General features: G+C 43.9%; 1 protein-coding gene across 2 annotated transcripts in view; it reads right to left on the reverse strand.

Moving 5' to 3' along the window:
- LOC117515689 (multidrug resistance-associated protein 4-like) overlaps positions 1 to 14,083 on the reverse strand; it is a 216,465-nt gene that overhangs the window by 31,625 nt on the left and 170,757 nt on the right. The window lies entirely within an intron of this gene.

Below are 14,083 nucleotides of genomic sequence, written 5' to 3' on the forward strand. Positions count from 1 at the left end.
CGGCTCTGGGGTTCAAATTGTCTGTGTTGCAGAGCACGGATTTTTCCAAAAAATAAACTCAATTGTTACTGAAAAAAATCAGCCACTTCAGCATCCCGAGGCTGTGAAATGCTACCAAACAGCAGCTCAGAGTGCAGTCAGGAGCAGAGCTGAACAGAGCTTAATTTTCTCTTCCCTGAATGGCAAAAAAAAAAATCAATACAAATTCTTCAGTATTAATCCAGAGTTTGTTGCGTGAGCATTGCTGGTGATACATTTAGAAATTTACGGTTTATTTTACAGTTGAAAGACTTGAGAGGGAGAGAGACAGAGAGCCAGCAAGAAAGGGAACAAGAGAGAGAGAGAGGGAGAGAGAGAGAGGACTTAACTTTTAATTGTTACTATAACACTTGCTTTGACAACGTAAACATATGTTTCCCATGTCAATAAAGTTCCACTGAAACTGAGAAGGAGAGAGAGAGACTGGGTTTTCAACCATAACAACAGTGAGAGAAAAACTGTCGGTTTTGTGCAATGTATGGCCAGCATAGTGGAAGCATGTTATTTGGTCAGATGACACGAAACTAGAGCTCTTAGGTTAGAGAGATATTGCTTGTGTTCAGAGAAAAAAGGGAGAGGTGTATAACCCAAAGAACACCATTCCCACAGTGAAGCAGAGCAGTGGGAATATTATGATGGTTCGGTGTGTCTGTAACTGAGAATCTTCTCAAGGTGGAAGGAATCATGAAGAAAGAAGGATATGTAAAAATTTTGAAAGAAAAACTGAAGCATTCAGCAGCAAAACTGGGTCTGGGTTGTCAGTTTGTCATCCAACACAACAACAATCCAAAACATTCAATGCTCCTGGTGAAGAACTACCTCCTGAGGACCAAAGTGAACGTTACTGACTGGCCTGCACAAAACTCCGACTTGAATCCCATTGGAAATCTATGGGGTGAACGAAAGAGTCGATGCCAGAAGATGATCAAATGTGGAGGAGCTTGAGCGATTCACCAAAGAAGATGGGTTGGAATTCCTCAAGACATGTTTTGTTGAAAACTACAATAAACAAGAACAGGTTGTTATCCTGAAAAAAAAGGATACACAACTGTCAGGATCAGTGAGACTAATAATTTTGACAAAATAATGTAAAATAATAAATAATAAATAAATAATAAAATAATGTAAGCATCCAAAATAAAACTAGGATGTTCAGAAATGCTGTGTCGAAAACTACTTGCTCTGTTAAAAAAAGCACTCGGGAAAATTTTGGAGAAAATGTCAAATTTCATAATTGGGCTAATCACTTTGTCGTCATCTGGACTATACCTCATTTCAACACGAAACCACAAGTTCATTATTGAAATCAAATTCGCTGAATAACACCAAGCAACAACCTTAATCCTGCGAATGCTGACACGGCTCTCAAACAGCTTCTCAATGCCACTCGGGAAAAAAAGGTGACAGTGACTTGCACAGAAGCATACAGCGAAACTGTCACAAACACTTGGCTGGCTGACATGGTGTTCCCAGAAGAACGTAGATCATGATTGTGATGAACACAATAATTTGCTGGCACAAAAGTAGGATGACATGTTGAGGCCTCGTAGGTAGGCGCTTTTCATGATCATGGAGATCTCCTTCCTAAAAACACATTTTGCAAAAAAAGAAATTATCATATATCCAGAGTTAAAGCTACAGTGTGTAGGATTTGTGTCATCCATTATGCCATTGCCAGTCATGATAGTTTCACTACATGTTTCACTTCTTTGGTGACTGGGACTCATGCTCCCCTTGGCTTCTTTTTTAATAAGCAACATGTATAAGCTTTGAATTCACAAAAATGAGGGTTCTCAAATTTGTTACCCTGCACTAGTAACTAGTAGACAGGGAAAGGCTAATGTTCCTTTTGGGCTACTGTAACAACATGGTGCTCTAACATGGTAACCTCCATAAGGGCGCCCCTCCCAAGTAGGTATGAAGGGTTGTTTCTGAGCTGAAGAAAAAATATCAAATCATTGCAGCAGGTAATTATTCACCTAATGACCACATGATTATGAATGATATAATTAGACACGATATATGTTAAAAATGAACGACATGCAGCAGGAAGGGAGTCAAGCACTTTTCCTACAATATGTCGTCACTGAGTTCCTTCTGAGAAACGCTTCCCCTCATGGTGTTTGCTGGGCATCATTTATTCTTAGCACATACAAGCACCAGTTATGTGTATGCCTGGGTATATTCCATTTTAAAAACACCTAAATCATACACACAGTAGCTTTAAAGCACCAAATAACTATACTGGACCTAACCTGTAGAATTATGATTAAAAAAATAAACAAACAGAAGACTTAATATTTGTAGATTTGTTCATTATTTCTCAATGTGTACATCTTGGAAGAATACTCAAAACTCCATTTCCGGTATTTCAAGAAAACAGAGCAGATTTTAAACTGCACTGTGTTCATTAAAGATTTTTAATTCAAGAAGTGGGGTCATACCATGTGCAATCATCAGATTTTCCAAACTCTTCCCGGGTCACTGACTCGGATTCTCATGATTTTTTTTTTACAAGTACCCACATACACTCAACAAAAATATAAACGTAACACTTTTGGTTTTGCTCCCATTTTGTATGAGATGAACTCAAAGATCTAAAACTTTTTCCACATCCACAATATCACCATTTCCCTCAAATATTGTTCACAAACCAGTCTAAATCTGTGATATTGAGCACTTCTCCTTTGCTGAGATAATCCATCCCACCTCACAGGTGTGCCATACCAAGATGCTGATTAGACACCATGATTAGTGCACAGGTGTGCCTTAGACTGTCCACAATAAAAGGCCACTCTGAAAGGTGCAGTTTTGTTTTATTGGGGGGGATACCAGTCAGTATCTGGTGTGACCACCATTTGCATCATGCAGTGCAACACATCTCCTTCACATAGAGTTGATCAGGTTGTCAATTGTGGCCTGTGGAATGTTGGTCCACTCATCTTCAATGGCTGTGCGAAGTTGCTGGATATTGGCAGGAACTGGTACACGTTGTCATATACGCCGGTCCAGAGCATCCCAAACATGCTCAATGGGTGACATGTAAGGTGAGTATGCCGGCCATGCAAGAACTGGGACATTTCAGCTTCCAAGAATTGAGTACAGATCCTTGCAACATGGGGCCGTGCATTATCCTGCTGCAACATGAGGTGATGTTCTTGGATGTATGGCACAACAATGGGCCTCAGGATCTCGTCACGGTATCTCTGTGCATTCAAAATGCCATCAATAAAATGCACCTGTGTTCTTCGTCCATAACAGACACCTGCCCATACCATAACCCCACCGCCACCATGGGCCACTCGATCCACAACATTGACATCAGAAAACCGCTCACCCACACGACGCCACACACGCTGTCTGCCATCTGCCCTGGACAGTGTGAACCGGGATTCATCCGTGAAGAGAACCCTCTCCAACGTGCCAAACGCCAGCGAATGTGAGCATTTGCCCACTCAAGTCGGTTACGACGACGAACTGGAGTCAGGTCGAGACCCCAATGAGGACGACGAGCATGCAGATGAGCTTCCCTGAGACGGTTTCTGACAGTTTGTGCAGAAATTCTTTGGTTATGCAAACCGATTGTTCAGCAGCTGTCCGAGTGGCTGGTCTCAGACGATCTTGGAGGTGAACATGCTGGATGTGGAGGTCCTGGGCTGGTGTGGTTACATGTGGTCTGCGGTTGTGAGGCTGGTTGGATGTACTGCCAAATTCTCTGAAACGCCTTTGGAGACAGCTTATGGTAGAGAAATGACCATTCACTACACGAGCAACAGCTCTGGTTGACATTCCTGCTGTCAGCATGCCAATTGCACGCTCCCTCAAATCTTGCGACATCTGTGGCATTGTGCTGTGTGATAAACTGCACCTTTCAGAGTGGCCTTTTATTGTGGGCAGTCTAAGGCACACCTGTGCACTCATCATGGTGTCTAATCAGCATCTGATATGGCACACCTGTGAGGTGGGATGGATCATCTCAGCAAAGGAGAAGTGCTCACTATCACAGATTTAGACTGGTTTGTGAACAATATTGAGGGAAATGGTGATATTGTGTATGTGGAAAAAGTTTTAGATCTTTGAGTTCATCTCATACAAAATGGGAGCAAAACCAAAGTGTTGCGTTTATATTTTTTTGAGTGTATGTCTGATGACACATGCAAAATATTTCTGCTTAATTCCAAGTAGTTTTATATATATATTTTTTTTTATCAGGGTACCCACAACCCTACTTTACATTTGCGAATGCATTGTGAGCTTTTTTTTTCATTTTTAAAAGGCATTATCTCAGCTACAAATGCAGATATAAAGCTCAAATTTGGAATACACCCTATTTGGGAACCCCAGATACAGTAGTAAATTTAAAAAATAGGATACCGAGTTAATTTTTCATTCTGTAGCATCACAAAATGGCAGCTGGTCCATTCTCGCAAAAAATTACAAAAGTTCAAAGAGCTGTACTAAAGAAAGGATTCAATAGATAATCTTCACATTGTAGAATATAACATAATCTGGGGTATTAGTTAAATGTGTGTAAAACATTCTGGTCATAACAGAGAAGCTTAAATCTTCGACTGGACTGGGTTGCTTGACGCGAGGACGTTCGCTTCAAATCGCAGAAGCTTCCTCAGCTAAAATTCTTGCTCTGTGTAGTCTGACTTCTGTCTTGACTCTTGTAGAGATAATAACAGAAGCCACAAAAGCTGGAGTTTTAAACCTAACCAGACCCCTCCTACCGAGAGGCAGACTGCTATAGGCTATTGTCTAAACAATTGCTCTAATTAGCACCTATTGTGCTCTAGTGAGTACCCTCTAATGACAGGGCAGCTGTCCCTCCTAATGATGGGACTGACGCCTCTCCTGGACGGCTCTCCTGACGACTCTCCTGACGACGTGAATGACACATTACCATGAACAAAAGACTGAAACTGCTTTGACCTGAGTACCCCATTGTAAACAGGGGACAAAGCGTGTCTCAGACCCCCTCCCCGTTAAGGCTGGGTTTCAACTGTTTCAATACAATGCCTCCTTCACTCCCTCTCAAACCATTTCCTTTCTCTGGCTAAGATTTTAACTTCCTTATCCTCAAACGTGTGGTTAGTGTCTTTAAGGTGGAGATGAACTGCAGACTGAGGTCCACCAGCGCCTTTTCTGCAGTGCTGGTATAGCCTTTTGGGTAACGGCTGCTTAGTCTCACCTACGCAGTGTTCGTTACAGTTTTCCTGACATCTGATAGAATACACTACATTGCTCTGTTTGTAACTAGGGATCCCTGTCCTTAGGGTGAACTAATTTCTGTCTCAAGGTGTTAACAGGTTTAAAGTAAACTGGGATTTTGTACTGTCTGAACATCCTCTGTAGTTTTTCCCCTACTCCTGCTAAGTAGGGGAGAGACACTCTTCTTCTTCTTGGCTCTGTCTCCTATCTATCTGGTCTCTTTGTTCTCTGGGACTTCTGCACTTTATCCAGGGACCATCGTGGGTACCCACATACTGTGAGGGCTTTCCGACATGTTGTTGTTCTTTAGCCCTTCCTCTGTAGTTGTGGGCACCTGTAGGGCTCTGTGTTGAGTCCTGATCAGCCCGAGCTTGTGTTCAAGGGGGTGGTTGAGCCAAAGAGCGATATTGGTCAGTGTGAGTGGGTTTTCTGTAAACCTCTGTCTGGAGCTGCCTGTTCTCTCCAACTGTAACATCACAATCCAAGAAGGCTAAATGGTTGTTTCTGGCATCCTCACATGTCAATCAATCAATCAATCAATTTTTTTATATAGCGCCAAATCACAACAAACAGTTGCCCCAAGGCGCTTGTGAACTTGATATTGGGTCCACTGAGTTGATGTGCTCTGTAAAGGCCTCCACTTCCTGTTGCTTGATTTTTAACCCATGTGTCATCGACATATCTGAACCAGTGACTGGCGAAGTTGCATGAACGACTCCAAGGGTCTCTTCTCCACTAGCTCCATGTACAGATTGGCCACAATGGGGGATATCAGAGACCCCATCGCACAACCATGGATCTGCCTGTAGTAATTCCCCCTAAACAGGAATACATGGTGTTTAGACAGATCTCCAAGAGTTGGCAGATGTGGTCTGGTGCAGTTTGGGCCTTTCAAGTAGAGATGCATCCTCCAGCAGCCTCTGCCTCACAGCTGACCATGGCCTCAGCAGTGGGGATGCAGGTGAACAACGATGTCACATTAAATGACCATAGTTTCATCCTGCCTCCAGCTGAAGGTCCTTGATCTCGTTCACAAAATCTTGTGTGTTCTCCACATGTTTTTATGATGCCATGAAAGAAAAATATAAGCTCAGTAACCTGTCTTTCAAAGTTGATCCATTAGTTTGGGGTGCCAAATATAAATACCAACTTTGAGCTTAAGCTTCCATTCAGAGCTGATATTTTAATTTCTGAATATGCAACACAGGTTCAAAATTGGTTTGCGCCATGTACAGTACCCTGCTTTGCATTTTTTTTTCTACTATGAAGGCATTTGTGTAAGTAAGTTAAGAAAGCTTTATTTATATAGCAACTTTCACAGACCAAGGTCACAAAGTGCTTCACACAATATAAATAGACAATAAAACAACACATACAAATATAAAACAATAAAATAAATTGAAACTAAAATGCTAGTTTAAAAAAATGTGTCTTTAGTTGCTGTCCAAAAACATCCACAGAATCCAGTGAGCAAAGCGAACAGCGAAGCTCATTCTAGAGGCGAGGTGCCACAGCTTTAAAAGATCTGTCCCCTTGAGTTTTAAAAAAGTTTGGGAACTTGTTTTATTTGAGCTAGATAAAAAAAAAAAAAAAAAAAAAAAAAAAAAAAAAAAAAAAAAGACATAAAGTTGGTATATCAATATGCTCTCCACAAAAAATTTATGAAGTGGCTGAGCACTTGCCCACATGGTCAATCATAAGAGACTGGAGGCCTATTTTTGACATCTACGATCATGTTCGATTTTCCAGAGTCAGTAATTCAAAAACCCTTCAAATTATGACCACAATGTTTTACACACATAACTAGTACCCCAGATATGTGTATTCTACAATATGAAGATTAGCCATTGAATCCTTCTTTAGTACAGCTCTTTTAAATTTTGTACTTTGAGAGAATGGACAAACTGCCATTTTGGGATGCTACAGAATGAAAAATTAGCTCTGTATCCCATTTTGAAATTTACTACTGTATCTGGGTGTCGGAATACGGTGTATTCCAAATTTGAGCTTTACATCTGTATTTTAGTTGAGATAATGCCTTTTAAAAATTAAAAAGCTCAAAAATGCGTTCATGAGTGGAAAAAAACAAAACGTTCACCAGGGATGTAAACGTTGAGCACAACGGTATACACACATTGACACACATTTGACATAGCAGAAAATCAATCAGAATTGCAATGATTAATTTGCCAGATTAAGTGATTAATCACACATAACTGTCACAATGTAGCTCTTTGTTGGTTTTCATGCTCCAACTCAGTCCAATACAAACAAACAAATTGCAATTCTATTTGCAATTTTAGCACTTGTAGCCAACATTGTTAAAAATGTAAGAGTAATACATGGGGACTCTGTTAGGCCCTCTACTACACATACAGTAAGTGTCCCTACTAGACTTGACAGTAAAATCCTTTATTTTACCTTCTGACCTCAGAGAGCAGAGCAGCAAATGGTTTCTCCCAGGCATACATTTTTATGATCCGAATTCCAGAAACCACTTCATTCATTGTACGAATTCTAGTATCAGTCAGAAGGACAGTTTTACTCCTTAAAAAAAAAAGACATGAGAAAGTGACAAAGATTGTTTAATAAGTGAGGAGGGTTAATGGCTGGTTTATGAGCAGATAGGCAAACACGCCCATCCACTCCAGTTTAAGAGTAACTTTTACATCTTCATTTCTGCACAGAGAATGGCACATATGGCCAAGGCAACACGTTTCTCCTCTATGAAACAGTTGTACAGTTCCAGGTTCTGAAATCCAACATGTTTATGTCACCACACGAGCTTAAGCTCACATTTATGTGCTCATCGCATGCAATTATACAGTTAGAACAGGAATTTAACAAAACTTTGCTAAACTGTGCAATGTATGTCCAGCAATTAGGCAAATATAGGTTTCATTTGCTCATTTGTAGACAGAAGATAACCAAACTTAAAAAAAACCCTAATTGTCAGCTTGATTTAAGTTAATCATACTTTTATTATTATTATTATTATATTATTATTATTATTATATCATCACTATTATTAGGGGAGAGGGGGAGGAAAGTTTTACCTGAATTTAGAAAACAGCTTTCCAAGCATGGCTTGTAGTGACATCAGGATTATAAGAGCAGCTATGCCTGCCATGCAGGAAGGACCAATCTCTTGCCACAGTAGTGCTACAACCACCGCTGTCTGGAGAGGAGCCGCCCACAGGTAGTGCAGGAAACTGGTCAACTGATTAAGAGGACAAGCCAAGAATAAGCAGCAGCATAATCACAAAAACAAAAACCACTTCAAAAACAGGACAGACAAGTCCTCTATCCTCCATAATGCCAGAAACATGTGCCAGTCAAAAACTTGGTTTTCAGTGTCCATCACTGTAAAGCAACAAAACCCAAATTGCTTTACTTCAAGATTTAGCACCTATAATACTTATCCCTCAATGTGTTCACCTCCATGACAAAAATCACTGGGTGTTTCGTCCTGACTAAACAAGTCTAGGAGCATGCACACCACTATAGCATGTGCAGGATGGCACCACTGGTTGTTGACCTGGATGGGTCTGACACCCATCCAGGTCAACAACCAGCCATCCACATCTCTTGACTTTACCTGCCACACCCAGTAGGGGAACTGCATGCATCAGTGCGCATGCCCAGAAGTAGCCCTCCTGCAATGTGTCATGGGATCATCTGTATGCCTACAGCCAGTACCCCGTACCAGATTTGTATATTCGCTATCTGCGCATGCATGAAAAACAGGAAGTTTGTTCTGTACTGTTTACCCTTTCTGTGTGAGGACCAAAATCGGGTATACGAGGTCTGTGCATGAGCCAACCTTGAACCTTCGTGCGCATGCGTGAATTTTTTCACACCTGTCGATTGCGTCATTTGCTTGTAAGCAGCCTTTGTGTGAGGATGGGTGGAGTCTCTCGGCGTTTTTTCTTTGCAAGGAAATGGCGGAACGACTGGAGCAGCGCGACTGCATCAAATTTTGCCAGAAACTGGGCGACAGCCAGGTGGAAACCATTCGGATTATTCAGACAGCTTTCGGTGACGATCCTATGGGCATCACACAGATTAAGGAGCAGTACAACCGGTTTAAAGACAGCCGACAACGGTGGAGAGGGCGCCGCGCTCCGGCGGCCATCAACATGCTGAAATGACCAGATCATTTCCAAAGTGAATGCTGTGGTGATGTGGGACCGCCGTGGACTATCCGAGAAATGGCGGAAGAGGTGGACATCAGCACTTTTTCGGCACATTCCACTGTGACAGAGATTTTGCCATGAAAAGAGTTGCAGCAAAATTCATCAAACACGGCCTCCCCGATCTGAACCCAAGTGGTGTTCAGTGTTGGACGTCTGTGTTAGCCACAGTTTATCCATCACAAATACCATGTTCGAGCACAAGGGGGTCCATAAGTGAACGTGGCACCAGGACACCCTGAGCCAGAGGTCGATGATCGACTTTGTAGTCATATCATCTGACCTTCGGCCACGTGTCTCAGACACTCGGGTGAAAAGAGGGGCTGAGCTGTCGACAGATCATCACCTGGTGGTGAGTTGGATCCGCTGGGAGGGGAGGAAGCCGGTCAGACCTAGCAGGCCCAAACGTATTGTGAAGGTCTGCTGGGAACGGCTGGCAGAACCCTCTGCCGGCGAGGTCTTCAACTCCCACCTCCGAGCGAGCTTCTCCCAGATCCTGGGGAGATTGGAGACATGGAGTGTGAGTGGACCATGTTCTCCACCTCCACTGTCGATGCGGCTGCTCGCAGCTGTGGTCGCAGAGTCTCTGGTGCCTGTCGTGGCAGCAATCCCCAAACCCGGTGGTGGACGCTGGAAGGAAGGAATGCCGTCAAGCTGAAGAAGGAGTCCTACATGTCTTTGTTGCAGGTGGGACTCCAGAGGCAGCTGACAGGTACAGGCAGGCCAAGCATGCTGCAGCCTGTGCAGTCGCAGAGGCAAAAACTCTGGTCTGGGAGGAGTTCGGGGAGGCCATGGAGGAGGAATATCGGTCGGCCTCGAAGAAATTCTGGCAAACCGTCTGACGCCCCCGGAGGCGGAAGCAGCTCTCCACCAACACTGTCTATAGTGTGGGTGGGAGCTGTTGACCCTGACTGGGCATGTTGTCGGGCGGTGGAAGGAATACTTTGAGGATCTCTTAAATCCCATCGTCACGTCTTCCGAAGAGGAAGCAGAGACTGGGGCATCAGAGGTGGACTCATCCATCACCCAGGCCGAAGTCACCGAGGTGGTCAGAAAGCTCCTTGGTGGTAAGGCTCCTGGGTGGATGAAATCCGTCCTGAGTACCTTAAGTCTCTGGATGTTATGGGACTGTCTTGGTTGACATGCCTCTGCAACATCGAGTGGCGGTCGGGGACAGTGCTCTGGAATGGCAGACTGGGTGGTGGTCCCTCTGTTTAAGAAGGGGGACCGGAGGGTGTGTTCCAACTATAGGCGGATCACACTCCTCAGTCTCCCCGGTAAGGTCTATTCCAGAGTACTGTAGAGGAGATTCAACCGATAGTCGAACCTTGGATTCAGGAGGAGCAGTGTGGTTTTCGTCTTGGTCACACCACACTGGACCAGCTCTACACCCTCCATTGGGTGCTCGAGGGTTCATGGGAGTTCGCCCAACCAGTCCACATGTGCTTTGTGGATCTGGAGAAGGCGTTCGACCATGTCCTGAGGCACCCTGTGTGTGTGGGGAGGGGGTGCTCTGGGAGTATGGGTTCTGGGGTCCTTTGCTAAGGGCTATCCGGTCCCTGTACGACCGCAGCAGGAGCTTGGTTCGCATTGCTAGTAGTAAGTCAAACCTGTTTCCAGTGCACGTTGGCCTCCGCCAGGCCTGCCTTTTGTCACCGTTCTGTTCATTACCTTTATGGACAGAATTTCTAGGTGCAGCCAGGGTGTAGAGGAGGTCCAGTTTAGGAACCACAGAATCTCATCTCTGCTGTTTGCGGACGATGTGGTTCTGTTGGCTTCGTCAAATCAGGACCTTCAGCGTGCACTGGAGCGGTTTTCAGCCGAGTGTGAAGCGTCCGGGATGAAAATCAGCACCTCCAAATCCGAGGCCATGGTTTCGACCGGAAAAATGCCTTGCCCGCTTCAGGTCGGTGGAGTGTCCTTGCCTGAAGTGGAGGAGTTTAAGTATCTCGGGGTCTTGTTCATGAGTGAGGGACAGATGGAGCGTGAGATTGATAGACGGATCGGTGCAGCGTCTGCAGTGATGCGGTCACTGTATCGGACCGTCGTGATGAAGAGAGAGCTGAGCAGGGGGCAAAGCTCTCAATTTACTGATCTATCTATGTTCCGACCCTCACCTATGGTCATGAGATTTGGCTCATGACCAAAAGAACAAGAGCACAAGTACAAGCAGCCGAGATGAGTTTCCTCCGCAGGGTGGCTGGGCGTTCCCTTAGAGATAGGGCGAGGAACTCTGTCACTCGGGAGGAGCTCAGAGTAGAGCCGCTGCTCCTCCACGTCGAAAGGAGCCAGCTGAGGTGGCTCGGGCATCTTTTCCGGATGCCCCCTGGACACCTTGCTGGAGAGGTGTTCCGGGCAAGTCCCATCTGGAGGAGGCCCCAGGGAAGACCCAGGACATGCTGGAGGAGCTACGTCTCTCAGCTGGCTTGGAAACGCCTCGGGGTTCCCCGGAGGAGCTGGGGGAGGGTGTGTGGATCGGGAGGTCTAGGCGGATTTTGCTTGAGCTGCTGCCCCTGTGACCCAACCCCGGATGAAGCGAAAGAAAGTGGATGGATGGAAGTTTAAATCATTACAACACTTCTGTCTCATCAGGTGTGATCAGACCGTGACACAGGCACCCTCAAATGTGCTCCAAATGTGACTCAAACTTTGAAGATTGTCATATGAATTTAATGTATTTTCAACACTAGTGAGACTTCTGTAGCACTGTTCAGACTTACTGTAAAAGTGAAAATGGGCAATGCTTTTAGGAGTATCACAGACACAGGCCTAAGTCTGGGCTTGAAACAACAACCTTCTGCTTATGAAGAGACAACACTGTTATAGAATCATGACTGGAACCTTACTGTATGAGTCACAAATACTCCTTTTCTCAACACACGTAAAATGACCCCTTCAGAGTTAAATTACATTTGATAGGTGTTGACTCAATTACTCAATTGATTACTCCATTTAAAACTAAGTTAGATTTCTAGCTACTACATTAGTTGCTTTCAGCAGTTTTCAACATGAAAATGGTAACCAGTTTTGCCAATATTTATTGGAAGTGCATTTCTAACAGTAACGTAAAGTAAACAATGTATGTCCTGACGTTTTAAGTTGAACATAAATACTATAGTAAAAAGTAAGTACCTTCGGCTGCTCCATTGTTTGCACTCGGGGTCGCCACAGCAAATCCATGGTGGATCGCATGTTGAATTGGCACAGGTTTTACACGGATGCCCTTCCTGATGCAACCACATTACATGGAGAAATGTGGCAGGGGTGGGATTTGAACCCGGAACCTTCTGAACTGAAACCAAGCGCATTAACTTGGCCACCACCCCTGCTTTGAACATATACTATTTCCTTAAAAAAAACACGTTTTGTAAAACATGAAATAAAGTCAGTCTTTCTTGACATAAATGAACACAAATACTTTTAAAAAAATAAAATAAAGACAGTCATTCTTGAGCTCATTAATTAACTGTTGACAGCACTGTAATGGTAAAACGTACAATTTATAATCTACATTGTTTATAAATGGAATAATAAATTATTTCTAACATTTTCTAACATTTAAAGGGTCCCTGCCACGTTTTTACATATTCTTGAAGAATTAAAAAAGCTTTTCCACATGTTGTCTTTGTTTTTACCATAAAATTACACTGAATAAGGATTTAGACATTTCATTACCCATCTGAGACTTTGAATTTACCGCCTCCGAGTTGACCTACTTTTTCGCTGCGACGGATGTGACATCATGAGAGTAAATGTGTCGCAACGCGGCTCTGTTTACGAATACGGCAGACACGGACAGCGAAGGCATAGTGAGTGATTATAGCGAAGATTTAAGTGACATAGATGTTTTTGAAGATGATGAGCAAGTTTCTGGGACACCTGCTCCAAATCCAGCCAAATGCGACAGAAAGAGGATGTGAAGCGCAGCTGTCAGCTGACAACAACAACAATGCTGTGGAGGAGGATATAAGCTGCTTACAAAACACAGAAGGTTTGTGTCATCACCACCTTTTCTATAACTTTTCTTATTCAGAGCCTTCAGCTTTCAGGCTCCTCTCCTGTGGAACCAGCTCCCAATTCAGATCAGGGAGACAGACACCCTCCCTACTTTTAAGATTAGGCTTAAAACTTTCCTTTTTGCTAAAGCTTATAGTTAGGGCTGGATCAGGTGACCCTGAACATCCCTTAGTTATGCTGCTATAGACGTAGACTGGGGGGTTCCCATGATGCACTGTTTTTTCTTTTTGCTCTGTATGCACCACTCTGCATTTAATCATTAGTGATCGATCTCTGCTCCCTCCACAGCATGTCTTTTTCCTGGTTCTCTCCCTCAGCCCCAACCAGTCCCAGCAGAAGACTGCCCCTCCCTGAGCCTGGTTCGCTGGAGGTTTCTTCCTGTTAAAAGGGAGTTTTTCCTTCCCACTGTAGCCAAGTGCTTGCTCACAGGGGGGCGTTGGGGATGTTTTTAGGGGCAGGAACTGGGAAACTAGTCAGGATTGAGGGAAAGATGAATGCAGCAATGTACAGAAAATCCTGGATGTAAACCTGCTTAAACGCGCTCTTGACCTCAGACTGGGGTGAAGGTTCATCTTTCAGCAGGACAATGACCCTAAGCACACAGCTGATTTCAAAGAAGT

Source organism: Thalassophryne amazonica, chromosome 1 (assembly GCF_902500255.1).
Source record: "Thalassophryne amazonica chromosome 1, fThaAma1.1, whole genome shotgun sequence".
Classification (NCBI taxonomy): Eukaryota; Metazoa; Chordata; class Actinopteri; order Batrachoidiformes; family Batrachoididae; genus Thalassophryne; species Thalassophryne amazonica.